The 14,753-nt window shown below is 49.5% G+C and overlaps 1 long non-coding RNA gene across 1 annotated transcript in view; it reads right to left on the bottom strand.

Annotated features, from left to right (window-relative positions):
- Positions 1 to 1,382: 1,382 nt before the first annotated feature.
- LOC141417371 (uncharacterized) overlaps positions 1,383 to 14,753 on the bottom strand; it is a 30,316-nt gene continuing 16,945 nt past the window's right edge. The window contains exons 2-3 of the long non-coding RNA XR_012441914.1: positions 9,629 to 9,754; positions 1,383 to 1,474 (exon numbers count right to left, since the gene is read on the bottom strand). This is a non-coding gene — a long non-coding RNA (uncharacterized lncRNA). The remainder of the gene's footprint in view (positions 1,475 to 9,628; positions 9,755 to 14,753) is intronic.

The following is a 14,753-nucleotide window of genomic DNA, read 5'->3' as shown; positions in this document are numbered from 1 at the left end:
CTGGCTTCCTGACATCTCACTCGCCATTGACCCTGACTGAATCAATTCCTGGGCCTCAGTGTTCTTCCCTTTAAAATGGGAGTGGCTTGTAAAACCTCCCACAGACAGAAAAACAGTCTACTTGTTTTGGCACCAGAAACAGCTCTGACTTGGCCCCAAACCAGGCAGGAATGCATTGCCACACTAGCGGTTTGGGCCTGTTACCCTGAAAGTGGGAAGGACAAGAATGTTTTGCTCTAGTTTTACATAAACGAACAATTCTGACTCTGCTGTGGCCAACAGTCTTTGACCTCCACAGAGGCAAGATCACCCAGCAGCCGCTCACTCTGGCTTCCAAGGGGTTTGCCTGGGCCCATGAATTCCAAGCAAGCAGGAAACTACAATGCTCACATTACACACTTGGATAGTCATAACCCAGGTGCCAGCAGCACTGAGGAAAGCCAGAAGGCACCTCTATTACCAGAGTTCTCCAGAGATACAAAAGCAATAGGATGTGTGCAAAGAAAGGGATTTGTTTAAAGAACTTGGCTCACGTGATTATGGAGGCTGGTAGGTCCAAATCTGCAGAGTGGCCCAGGCTGGAAACCCAGGAAAGAAGCAATATTGCAGCTCAAATCTGAAGGTCAGCTACTGCAGAAGTCCCTCCTGCTTGAGGAAAGTCAGTTTTTTGGATGGATCCTAAGACAGGGTTTTCTTTTCTTTCTTTCTTTTTTTTGCAGTACTAGGGTTTGAACTTTGGACTTCACACTTGCTACGCAGGCACTCTACCACTTGAGCCTCACCTCCAGCCCTTTTTGCTCTGGTTATTTTGGAGATGGGGTTTCACTCTTTGGGCTGGGCTAGGCTGACCTGGAACCATGACCCTCCCAATCTCAGCCTCCCGTATAGCTAGGATTGTAGGCATGAGCCTCAGCACCTGGCTAAGATAGAGATTTTCAACAAGGGATCATTGACATTTCATACCAGAAAATTCTTACTGAGGTGGGGACGCTGAACTGTGCATTGTAAGATTTTTAGCAACCTTTGTCTCTACCACTAGTTGCCAGTAGCACTCAGTCCCCAGTTGTGACAACCAAGAATGTCTCCAGACATTGACAAATGTCCCCTGGGAGGCTGAGCCACTACTGGTTGGAAACCACTGACCTAAGGTTTGCTCTCACCAGTCCAGCAGCACTCTGTTCACCTAGGGGAGTCTGGTCCTTTTAAATAATATGTGCATTTTTAGGCATCTTTCTATGTTATAACTTTTTAATACCTCAAGGAAATTTCCATTCAGGGAGACTTCTACCATCAATTTAGGCAAATAAACAAATCCTAAGCTACCTGTCAAGAAAAGGAGGCCTCCTGAAAATAAATAAACCAATGTCTTACCATGAGGAAAACCACCATCTCAGCTCCACACCCTCCGATACCTCGGTTGTCTGCCTTTCTGCTTAACTCTGCACACTGGAGAGATGAGTCCAGAAGATGGACCCTGCAGATATAGACAACCAGTTTTCTGTGGTGAGTTCCAAGCCCTACTTCCCACTCAGGCCCAAAATAAAAGCTGAATATCTTTTTGCAAACCAAAGCTCTGGATATGAAGAATAGGAGTAAACCCAAAGAGAAAGAAATAACAAATTCAGCATATTCTATTTTATTAGATAAAAATTAAGCAAATATTTGTCCTAAAAAAGTAAAAGACAAAAAACATTGGTTTCCCTTGGGGAAAATAATTTGGCAATTATTTGCCTAAATTAATTTTACTAAAAAGTTTTAGCCAGCCATGGTGCTGCACACCTGCAATCCCAGCACTTGGGAAGCTGAAAGGAAGAAGATCACGGGCTTGAGGCTAGCCTGGACTACATAGCAAGATCATGTCTCAAAAAAAGGGGGTTGGGGACCAGGCATGGTGGCTCATGTCTGTAACCACAGGTATTCAGGAGGTGAAGATCAAAGCTTGAGGCCAGCCCAAGCAAAAAGTTAACAAGACTCCCCATCTCAACCAATAAGCTGGGCATGGTGGTATACACCTGTCATCCCAGTTATGTGGGAGGTATAGGCGGGAGGATCAAGGTCTGAGGCTGGCCCTGGGGAAAAATATGTGAGACACTACCCAAAAAATAACTAAAGCCAAAAAGGACTGGGGGTGTGGCTTGAGTAGTAGAGTCCCTGCCTAGCAAATATGAGGCCCTGAGTTCAAATCCCAGTACCACCAATATATATATATATATATGTATATACATACATACATATATATATATATACCAAAAGCCATTGAATTGTTAAAAAAAAGGAGGTAAAGGAGTGAAGGAAGAGGGCGTAATAAAATATCAAATATACTGTCCCCTATGCCTGTAGGGATGAATAAGTTTGTGTCTCAGTTTCCTCATCTATATAATAAGGGAAGCAATATCTCCCTAAAAGAGTTGCTGTGTAGCTCCAAGGATGGTGGTGGAGGCTGCTGATAATTTATTATACTTATTGATCATAATCCTATTATCAGGTATAGGTTGGTAATTATAATGATCACATGACCCTCTCCACACAGGAGCAAGTGGCAGGAAAAGGAGGCCTGGCTCCTAAGGACAGTCTCCAAGCTGCTAAAGTACAGTGTGACCAAGCCACACCTGTCAGGTGCCCCCAGCCAACTGCATGCTGGCCAACTGGCCCTGGAGAGCACCTGCCCTGACATGGATGTGTACCTGCGGCCATGTAGGGACTGGACCCTGCTGAAACTGGGTGAACACATGACTGCCTTGTGCTCCCAGAAGTACAGAGAGGTTCTTCAGGCCCCACTTGGAGGAGACAATGGAGAAGACTGTGCAGGAGGCCAACTGCCTGTGCTGAGTTGTGACTACTGCCCCTCAGCTCCAGAGAGGACTGCTCCATAAACAGGGGCATCTGTTTTGAACCCAATCCCAGAGGTCAGCCTAGCCAAGAAGAACCTTCCAGAGGGGAAATTATGGACAGTGTTTCCAAAGTCTTGCTCCACAGCTCTCCTAAAGTAGCTCAAGCTTGCAGTACCTCTTCATTCCTATCAGCTAGCCCCAAGGTCACAGGGAAGAAACCAGTGCCCCTCCTTCCCAGCCCAGGGATCTACCCCTCACACTTCTATCTTGTTATCCTGCACCAAAAAGCATGAAAATAAAGTGTCTGACCTGGACTCTGTCTTGATCTGGTGTCTACCAAAAGCAGACCCTGAGACAAGGATTTACATGCAAAGTGTTTATTGGAAAAGGAATCTGAAGAACCACCAATGGGGTTGAAGGAAGGAATGCAAAGAATGAAGGCAGCCTGAAGTGCATGTCCCCCACATTCTCATCATGGAGGCAACTGGAGTCAGTGTGGAGCACATGCCGCCCCTCCCCCCGAGTTACCCCACCTGAGGGAGTGAGCCTGGGTTGGCTCCCATTGTCATGGTCAAAGGCTGCTCCTAGGGCCATTAATTTCTAGCACCTTCAGCCTGCCTGCACTTGGCCAGCACAGCCCCAGAGAAAACCTGCAGGCTGGCGATGGGAAGCTGGGCTGGCACACCATGGAACATAGAAGAGAAACCAAAAGCATCTGCAGCAGACAGGAAATGTGCCATGGTTGGAGCATGGGCTGATTCTGGGCAGCCTGGTCCTTCTGCCCAGAGAAGAAGAGGACCAGGACCCCAGGTTCTCACAATCAGAAGACATCTGCTAGAGCTAGATGACACCAAGATCAAGTTCCTATCCCTGGTCTGAGGATGGGAGGGCATTGGCTCCATTGGATGGTTCAGTGAGTATGTCAGAGTCAACTCTGAGGCCTGGACTGCTGTCCAAGTAACCATGAGCCTGGTGGCAATGGAGCCTCAGGGAGGGGCCAGCTGAGGCGGACCAATGAGATAGGACAGAAAGTCAGGCTGTTCCATCCATATGGCCAAGAACACAAGGTCTGAGTTCTGCAAAGGCCTGTGGCCATGTCTCTAGAAGGACATTCACAAGGTCTTAAGTCTCTCCATACCTTCCTTAGTCAATAGCTGGCTCCTTTGGAGTGAACTCCCAGCACTGTGTGGTTCTCTTTGCAGTGTGGGAGGGGCGTCTGCATTCCTCCACCCCAGCCTGGTCCACGTGAAGCTCCTAACACTCTCTGAAAAGTGACTTACTCACAGCCCCCAGTGTGCCACCTCCCATCCATCCTCCACAGAGCAACCTAACAGAACAAATGCAGTTCCGTCTCTACTCTCCTTGAAACCTGGGTCTGAGGGAGAAGGTCCAGGCTGGTGGTGACCCATGAGGCCTTCCACAACAAAGGGCTCTCTGGACCAGTCTCATGACCTCCTACCTGTATGTCCTTGCTACCCTGCACTCCTCTTGCCCTCTCTAGACCATGCCCACCTCTGAATGGGCAATGATACAGAAAAGGGTCGAGTCAGCATCTTTGGCCGAGGGAATGGGCAACCTCTATTTGCCATCCTGATGCTAAAACCCAGTGTTTTCCAAACTGCTTCCATCATGTTCTTTTGGGGCGCTGAGCCTTATGTCAGGAGGCAGTAACAAACCAATCCTCCCTCCACTATCAGTGACAGACTTGAGGTCTGTCCCTCCTGCTACAGAGATGGAGCCATATGAGGCAGCAATGGTTCCACATGGCCACTAGATGGCAGTGCAAGGCAGGAGCAGGGGACAGAGAAACTTGGGATGCACTGTCCAGGAGCCTTCTAAAAAGACAGAGAGGTTCTGTCTTCTGACCTCCTGAGGTTCTTCCAGACCTCACCGAGCAAAGGTACTATGAGCCTGCCCACCCAGTGGAACCTGGAAGCCCTCTGACAGATGGCCTCTCTGGAGCCTAAAGACAAATGTGGCTCACTCAGGGTTCCTGTCACACTGTGAACTTTAATCCCATCGGTCTGATCAGGCAGGAACTGCAACAAGCTCCCAAGTGATGCTGAGATCCCAGGACCAGGTGATAAGAAGAACATCTTGGGTTCTGAATATTCCCTGAAATAATGGAGCTCCTAGACATATCCTGGAATTGGTAGACCTAATCTGGTGAGGGAGGAGGACGGCCCAGCACTCTACCCAGAAAAGCTCCCCACCCCTACTCCTGCCCCGGGCATGGTCTTTCTCTCTCTGGTCTCTGACAGTCTCCACCAGACAAGGCTCCCCAGGGCCAGGACCAGGAGCACCCTCAGCGTCTTCACCTGGACAGGTCCCTGTCTGGGGCTGGCAAGCGGTAGGTCCCCAGGAGGGTTTGCTAGTCTGAGATTAAGCAATTTGATTACTTCCAGGCAGCTTTTCATAGCCATGAAGTCCAGTGTGACCCAGAGGGCCCTGCCTGTCACTCCCCGCTTCTCCAGGCTCCTTCCAACTACATGGCAAGGGGGAGGTCCAAAGGTGCAAAGTGACTTCTACAGAGTCCCTCACCTGCAGCTTTCCTGACTCTATGGGTCTAAGAAAGTAAGACATGGAACAAGAGTTCTCACCTAGGACACACAACAGACTCACTTGGGCATCTGTGAAAGTCCCAAGGTCTAAAATCAACTAGAACAGAAACTCTGGGGTACACACGCCAGGCACGAGTACTTTGTAATGCTCCCCTAATGATCCAAACATGTAGCAAGATAGAGAGCTGCTGATGAGGGCTGGGACTTCTCAACTTTTTTGTGAGCAACACGCCACACTATAAAGTTGACCATTCTGATGTTCCCAGGTGATGCTGATGTTGCAGGTGCAAGAGAGGGGATACCACCTATCCCAGCCTGCGTGCCTCACTAGATGGGTGAGGGAGCTGAGGAGAACAGTACAGCCGTCAAAGTGTGCACAGATGACACCTGATGTGCTAGAGCCTCTGGCACCTGGGATCCTGAATGACTCCCAAAGGCCTTCTAATCATCAAAGACAGTCCATCTATGCTGCCTTTACTAATATGTCACCCACTCCCTCTGGAAGTACAGTCACAGAACAGCACTACTTCAGCCCCACTTGCTCTCCTGCCCCCTCACACTCATACTTCACTGTCCAGTTGCCTCCACTTGCCTGGCCCAAGACCCTCAAACTGAGCAAGTCCAAAGGCAAACTCCCCATCCCCCTGCAAATCTGCTCCTCCTTCAGTGGTCACATTCCAGTGACGACACTCTATCCATGCCCTCACCCATGCCAGACACATAGCTGCCACACAGCTTCTTCCTCTGTCATCCTTGGTCCCACCCTGCTCTCCTTGGCCTCAATACTTCCTTCTAAACAGCTCTGAGATCCATAGCTGCACTTATCACCTCATAGCTGCCCTGATTCTGCCTCTGTCTTCTCACCTCAATTCAGCAAGGGTCTCCTGACCCGATCCCAGCTTCCATCTGCCATTTTGTATCTGTTTTCATCTTCCCCACAGTCAATGGACTCCTTAAAGCACACAGTAGGTCCCAACCACTGTTGGGTATACCTTGGAATGCACAGTAGGACCTAACTACTGTTAGATATACCTAGCACAGTAGGTATTTGAGAAATGTTTTCTACACTGAAGGATAAGTTAAGTGACCCAGGGTTCTGACATAGTCACTACGATCTGGATAGCCCTTTCCCTTCCTGGCCTCACACTCCATCTGAAGGGTCCTCTGTGATACCTTGAATATCAGTTCTGAGATCTTAGGCAGGAAAGGTGACTCTTTGCTGATCTCTCTACCAAAGGCCAGGGAAGATGGCAGAGCTCCATGTCCCCAACTGCTCTGTGGCTCTTCTGAGCACAGAGGTGACAGATAAACTGAGATGTCACTGTTTCTTATTTCCCACTCTCCTCACCTCCAAGACCTTCCCTAAACCTGGAAATTCTGTTCTGAGCAGAGTCAGTGCCAGCCCTGACCCCAAGTTCTTGCTATGTCCAGTGTGGTTACTGGACCAGCAGTTTGGTGGCATCACCAAGAACCTTGTTAGACATGCAGAGTCTCAGGCCCCAGACCTGCTGAAGCAGCTGCATTTTAACAAGATTGGGAGGTAGGGATCTTCTACACATTTCAAATTGAGAAGTGCTGATTTAGAAATAGAACAAAGGGGGCAGGAGGAAGAAGAAGAGAAAGGAGAAGGGGGATCCTTTGTGCAGCCTCCTCTCCAGCCCCTCCTCACTGACACTCTTCAGCTTAGATGTGACCTGTTCCTGACCTTGCCACACACAGCAGTTCCTTTCTCACACCCTCCGCTCACTAGCATACTGCCCATTTATCTCCTTCACCTCATGTTATTCTATTTTCTGTTTCTACCCCCATCTCTCGCTGGGATGGAAATTCACATACAGCAGTAAGCTCTGGTTCACAGCTATACCCCTAGGGCTTAGCACATGGTGGGTGCTCGATAAGTGTTTGTAGAATGAATAAATTGAATATGTGAAACTTACGGTTATAGACTTCCTGCTGCTTGGTCCTTTGAACTAAGATGTTTCTGAAGTCATCTAATGCAATGACTTTTCTTTCCAATCAAGCAACTTGATGTTTCTGGCAAAACACCAAGAATTCAAAAAGTATATGCCAAAGTGGGGTCCATTGCAAAAATCATTGCAAATTCTTCCCTTTGCAGTAGGCACGAGTCTTTGCAATGTGACTGTACCATCCAGAGGTGGAGGCTATTTCTCTCCACTACATCCCCCTCCCAACCTAGGCTTGGCCTCAGATCTTGTTTTGTCCATGGCTACATTAGGAAAAGTGATGCAAGCAGAGGTTTGAAAAGTGCTTGCATGCTGGGCTTGTTCGCTCTCTTGCTTCTTGGCATTTACCCAAAGGAATTGAAAACTCACATCCACACAAAACCCGCCCATGGATGTCTGTAGAGGCTTTATGTATGGGTTGCCAAAATCTGGAAGCAACTAAATGTCCTTTAGCAGGTGAATAGATAACCAAACTGTAATACATCCATTCAGTGGATTGTTATTCAGTACTAAACAGAAATGAGCTATCAAGCCACAAAAAGACATAAGGAGATTTCCATGCATATTGCTAAGTGCAAGAAGTCAATGTGAAATGGCTACACACTGTATGATCCCAACTATATAACATTCTAGAAATGGCAAAACTATGGAAGCAGTAAAAAAGATAAGTGGTTACCAGGGTGGACAAAGGGAGGGATGAACAGGCAGAGCACAGAGGACTTTTAGGGCAGTGACACTGTTTTACATGATGTCACAAAGGTGGACACTGTGCTTTTGTCACTGTGCCATCACCATTTTATGTGATGTCACAGAATGTACACCTCCAAGAGTGAACCCTAACGTGAATGGTGGCCTTTGGGTGACAATAATGTGTCAACATAGGTTCACTGATGATAACACAAGTGCCACTCTGGTGGAGTGCTGATAGTGGGGAGGGTGTGCAGGTGTGGGGACAGGGGGTACATGGGAAACATTTGCACTTTCTGTTCAATGTTTCTGTGAACCCAAAACTGCCCTAAACAGTAAAGTCCATTATTAAAAAGTGATTGCATGCTTGTGCTCATTCCTTCTCTTGCTGCTCTTAGGACCCCAGTATGTAGAAAAGTCCAGGCTGGCCTGCAGGGCCCTGTTCAAGTGTCAGCCCTCCAGGAGAGGGCCTCCCAGCCCTCACCCCAAGCCAAGGTACTCAGGTGCAGAAAGGAGCCAATCAGCCTGGAGCAGCAGGGCCGTCTAACCACTTCACAGAATACTGAGAAACAGTAAGGACTGTGTTCAGCCTCAAGTTTGGAGGTAAGCTGTTACCATCCCTAAAACAACTGAAACAGAGAGACTCTTCCATTGAAGATGGCAGATTGACCACATTTGTTCTTTGTACCTCCTGAACCTCCACTAAAAGGAGTATAAACAGAATATTTGAAAACCATAAACCTGTGAGGGCAAAAGGGAGAGGAGACAACAGCTACCCCATTTTGAAAGCTGGGAGCAGATTGGTGAGTGGTTATGCTAAGGCAAATCCAAGAGGGCTGCATAGTGAGCCCTGACGAGTAACTTGATTTCCAGGAAGGCTCTAGGATTGGCCTGACTATCTCTGGTGAGGGCGAGACTGGGCTGAAGGTGGATTGCCAACAGGAGGAATATTGGATGCTTTCAAGAAGAGGCAGGATGCTCACGCCTGTCTGTCAACCCGGTGTGGCTGGTATTCCTTATCCCAACCCACCACAGGTGCTTTCCTGGGAGAAGGTCAAAAGAATGGTGTCTGGACAAAGGACTACCAGGCAAAGTGGCTACAAGAGCGTCACCCTTAAAATGAAAGGACTGATGGAAGATTTACATGCTGAGTACTGAGTTGGTTCCCTTGCCTGAGCCTTCCTCACTCCCTCTCAGCAAACAGAGGTGTGACCTCTAGGAGTCTTCTCTGGCCAGAGACTGAGAAAGTTTTCTCTAAGAGAATCTGATCAGCCCAAAAGAAATGGCCTAAGAAATGGGAGTCACCTTGTCCCATTTCTAGTAGCCTAGCTAGATTCAGCCCTCCATAAGCACAGCTTCTAATTTATGTGTTACTCTGTTCCAAGTACAAGTGACCGGCTGAGGACTGCTGTGTATGTGAGGAGCCTGATGGCAGAGAAGGAAGAAACTGGAACAAGAGCACAGGGAAGGAACAGATTGTGTAGAAAGGAGAAAGCTGTTTTGATGGGTTGCCACTATACCCGGAGAGATAGAAGACAGTGCAGGAATGAAACGAGAGTTGGACCACAGTGCCAGCTGCTCATACCTCCCTCACACTTCTCAGTCACAGCAGCTGTGACAAAGGCAAGCCGTCCCATGTTCATGGAGAGTCCAGCTGTGTCCCACCTCAAGCCAGGGATGAAGGGATCCGTAGGAAGACACACAGCAGAGCCTATAAGTGAGGAAAAGGCAGGTAAGAGTTTGCTGGATGTTCCCGCATCTCATGAGGTCAGAAGGCCCCCACTGTATACCAAGGTTGGTTGTGGTGGACAGGTGCCTTCCAGAGTACCAGGAATAGGGTGGAATAGCTCAAGGTCCAGACCCCACAGTGACATCATTTCCCCTCAATGCCTCATCTCACTTGTGTGTGGGACCCATGTGTATGTGAGACACACACCCCCACTGGGTGCAGCTCACATCCTTTCACACTGATACACAAACACACACACACCATTCTGCTAGCCTGTGCCCTCTGGCTCTCTCTGGGCCTTTCTACACTTGTGGTCATTTTAATCCTCACCTTGTGTCTCTTGATGCCTCAGCCCTCCCTGCAGTTGGCCCTTGCAGGTGCGCCGTGCGTGGAGCGCTGAAGGCAGAGCCTGGCAGACACAGATTGTTCACTCCCTTCCATGCAGGAGAGGAGCCGTACTTCTGCATCTCTCAATGCTGTGTGCCTCTCCATCTTTCCCTGTCATCACCGTCTTCATCTCTCCACCTCCACCTCTTTCCCTCTGCCTCTTACTCTCCATCTCTTCACCTTTCCCTCCCCCTCTCCCTCTTCCCCTTGCTCTCACCTCCTCACTCTCTGCTCCAGAGACTCATTCCCTCTGATCCTCAGTCTGTTCCCCACTGCAGGTCCCATCCTCTCCATCCCAGGAATGTATCCTGCCCTGAGCTGGTCCAGAACTCTCTGCAGAGGCTAACTGCCTTTCCTCTCTGTGCTGGCACCCATCTCCACAGGAAGCCAGCCTGCCCTTTCAGGAGAGTCCTCAGCTCCCCGCTGGATGTGGCTGCCCAGTTCTGGGCCCTGATATCAGCAAGGAGCAGGCTCTGCCTTGCGGGGCAAATCTGAGATTGAAATGACAGGGAATCCAGAGCACCAAAAGGGAAAGGGTGAGCCTCCATGAGCACACTAGCACTCAGGGAATAGGGAGGCCCCCAGACTTCCTCAGAGGGCATGCCACCTGCATGCCCCAAACATGCCAGCCTGCCAATTGTTGCTCCCCAAACCTCAGCCCTCCCTGCCTTTGTTCTTTGCACATACTGTCTGCTCTGCTATGGATGTCCCTTGGCTTTGGCTATGGCCAGACTTGGCAAAATCTTTATCTTACCTCTAAACCCAGGTAGGACATCTACTCCTCCTAGAGTCACCTCCTCCTCTTCCCCACACCCACAGGACCACACGGCTCTGCGAGGTTCTGTGGATGTGTCATCGTCGTATTTTCCCATGTGGCTGTGAGCTTTGTGGGACCAGGACTGGCCCTTAATCACTACTGTGCACGGCTCACTAGGTAGAGGAAAGTGGCAGTGTCAATGCAGGAATGAGCCCGTCCCTGAGGTACACTGTCCAATAAGCAAATGACCTCTGGCTGCAGTGCCTGTGCTCCAGAAAGGGTCACTAGACACCACAACCATCTCTCCTACCCATTGCTATCACACAGGGGACAGTAGATTGTCCGTGTCACAGCCAACACTGCCTGGATTTTAACCTGACACTCAGGTCTGTGGTCCTAGGAAAGTCACTGAACAGAAATGGGAAGTCTCCATTTTTGCCTATGCAAAATGAGGGTAATAGTGGAAGTTAGAGTTAATCAAAGATCAGGGCATTGGGGAATCCTGAGGAGCCAAGGAGAGATAGACCAGAGCCTGACCCCAAACAAGAATGAGGAAAGAACATTTCTAGAATGGTGCAACCCCAAGGAAGAAGGGAAAGTGTCTGGAGACAGGGGTGAGGAGGCCTGCTGGAGCCAAGAGTTCATGGGGCAATGACAGGAGAGGAAGTTGAGACATGAGCGGGGGACAAGCCTAGTGGGTGGATGTCCTGCCTCATCACATCAACCTTTAAGTGGCCATCATAAGGACACACGTAGTGTGTGGAGGTGGTCCTGGGCATCTGTTCCCACAGCACCAAAAGAGACCAGAGATGAAGAGTGGATGCTCTGAGAATTACTGAGCCGCAATCCAGAAGAGGGCCTGAACCCAACACATAGGATCACTGAGGCTGAGCATCCTGGAAATGTCTAGAAGACAGGGATGTCTGCAACTTACCCAATTCTCCAGATTTGTCCTGTATGGAACAGATCAGAATGCAATCTGGTTTTTAAAGGCTTCTGAGAACAGCAGAAAACTTGACAAGAGTGGGATAGACCCTCTCCCTAGGCACCTGGGTGATGCTAAGCAGACTGTCCATGAAGTGACGAAGCCTTCATTTATGGGCATGTCCTGAGTTCCAACTCAGTGAAATAGCACAGTCTCCCTGTGGCCCAGACCACATGCACTATTGCAGGGTCTGAGCAAAGAACAAGGTGGTAAACATGAGCCCAGAATCCCATCCCTGCCTGGTGTGGCTGCAAAGACCAGGAACACCTGCCAGTTTGCTGTCAGCAGTTGGTAGTCACTTCCCAAACACAGACAGTGTTGAGATGTCTGAGGGACAGAGCAGGCCCAGGGTTCAGGGGTTCTCTCTGGGAACGATGATGAGGGCTGCACACAAGGAAGGACAACACTGACTTGTCCATAAGTGGCAAGGCTTCCTGGAAGGGCATGAGTTACCTGTATGAGTGTGTGAGGGAGGGAACTTCCCATTGCCTTGGGTGTGCAAGCAGTCTTGTGTAAGGGATGGGGAATAGCGGGATTAGAGAAGAGGATGGAGAAGACAGCTCCAACAGTCCAGCACTCAGGAGGATGCTGAGCTAGAGATCACTTCTGGGTTTCCTGTCAGTGCTCAGGACCAAGATTCTGTAACATGGGTGCATCAGGGTAGAGGCACATTGGATAGGAGCTGGAGGAATGGATGTGTCAGTGTACACCTTCCAGGACTACCGAGATCACTTGGATAGGGTGCAGAAGCAAAGGGTACCTTTGGAGGAGGGAGGGGGGAATCAGTGGGAAAAATGAGGATTTTTTTAGCAGGAGGCCAAAGCCTGGGTGGCCAAGCAAGAGGTGTGTGCAATGCAGAGAGCTGGTGGGGCATTCGTGCAGTGAACAGGACCTGGAAATACTTATGGTGGCCACTGCTGCCCATCCCCTGAAGAGGTCATCCTTGCAGGGCTGCAGAAAGAGCTAGCGTAAGTCCTGCAATTAAGAGAGAAATCCATTTCTTGCTATTGTTAGACCAAGAGCTGACTGCTCAGTGCATTGAAAAGAAAGTAGTGCATTCTTTCTTTGTAATGATACCTTTCAGATCAGAGAAAGCTGTTGGCTGTCAATTCTGCTAGCTGGCAAAATACCTTAGACAGTCCCCTGAAGCTGCAGTGACCATTTACACCTTAAAAGGCAGAATTGTTTGCCTTTCCTTCAGAGTCATAGAATGGGAAAGATCTTTGATTACTGCAGCAAGAGCAGAAGCCTATTGGGAACCTATTAGAGACCCTAGCCATTTGGCTCCCAGATGGGCAAAGGAAGCTCCTCACTTCTATGTGGTGTGGTGGGGGAGTTGGAAGGTATGCTGGGAATCTCAGTGTCCTTGCAAGGAAAGATGGACCCCATCACTAACCTGCCCATCCCAGGAGCAGATAGGAGCTTAAAGGTCCTGGAGTCAACACCCAATCTGTGGATGGGAAGACTGAGGCTTAGGGAGAGAGGGAGCAGCCCAAGGACTCAAAGTAAAGTGGTGACCACATGTAATGAAGTCTTTGGCCAGCAGTTAGGAATCCTGGCTCTACACCAGGTGGAAGCTCTCTGCGGCTGAATAGCTCCAGCCAAGTTCACATGGACTCTTTGGATTCCTTGGGTATGTGTAAAAGGGAGGCAGGCATTCCTTCCTGGCTTCCAAGCTTCTGTAGTAGCCATGCTGCTCCTCTCCACCTCCCACATCAAGGCTCAAGCAAGAGAGGGAGGTTGGCATCAGCTGTATGCCCTGCCACCATGCAGGGCAAAGGTTGGATAGAAGGCCAGGGGTCAAGAGTTGCAACACTGTGGTCAGCTAGTCCTGGGCACTTTCCTGGCCTTAGTTTCTCAAACCACACCCTGAGAAGAAACTAGGCAGGAAGCTAGAAAATAAGGCTTAGCCAGAAATAAAGTGCTGAGATGGACACAGAATGTTCAGCCTGCCTCTCCACCTGACCCTCATTTTTGCTTCTTCTGGCTCCTTGTCCTGGGGTTGGGTCTCTACTCCTTCCTTTACTAGCCTCCTAGCTCTCAGTTTCAAGGGACAAATTTGCAAGGGAAAAGGAGATGAGGGCCCCTGCTGAGATGGGCTCATGTCTCCCCCAAGCCATATGGTGCATAGACCCAAGTGTGGGCTGCTGCATTTCATGTTCTTCCATGAGGGAAGACTGTGATGCTTTTCCCCCAGTGCCTAGCACAGTGCTTGGTACACACTAAGTATTCAATAACTAATTACAGAGTGATTAAAATTATCCTCATTTTACTGATGTGTGACCTGAGGCTCAGAGAGGTTAAGGAGCCTGTCTAAGGCCATAGGAAGTAAGGGACAGGCTGGATGTCCACCCTAGCTGTGTCTGGCTACCAAGCAGGCTAGGAGGATGACTGAGGGTGGGTGGCCCATGTGCTCTGTGCCCAGATGGTATTCTGTGCACCAGAGTGGAAGGGCTAGAGTCTACACATCTTGGTACACAGACAAGTGAACAAACCAGAAGCAGCACTGGCTCTGCCTTGCTGGCATTGTGAGTGAGCTTGTGGTTTCCTCAGCTGCAAACTGGGCTAGCGGGGTAGGACCCCCATGGACTGGGCAAGAATTGAAGGAGGGACATCAGGAGGGAAGTGTGTGGTCTGGCCCTGGTACTAGGGTTTCTGGGCTGTTCCTAGGTCTGAGGGAGAAAGCAAGGGGTGGACGCGCCATTAGCAGGTCTCATCTCCCTTCTAGGAAAATTCCATCCAACTTCCAGGAACTCCCTGCTGTTGCTGCAGTGGTGAACAGAAGTGACCTTTCAGAAAACACTCCCATGTGGCTTCAGAGGACTTTGCCACAGGACAGTCTAAGGGCCCAG

Source organism: Castor canadensis, chromosome 2 (genome assembly GCF_047511655.1).
Source record: "Castor canadensis chromosome 2, mCasCan1.hap1v2, whole genome shotgun sequence".
NCBI lineage: Eukaryota > Metazoa > Chordata > Mammalia > Rodentia > Castoridae > Castor > Castor canadensis.
Note: the sequence above shows the minus strand (reverse complement) of the source record. Positions and strands in the feature narration are given on the sequence as shown.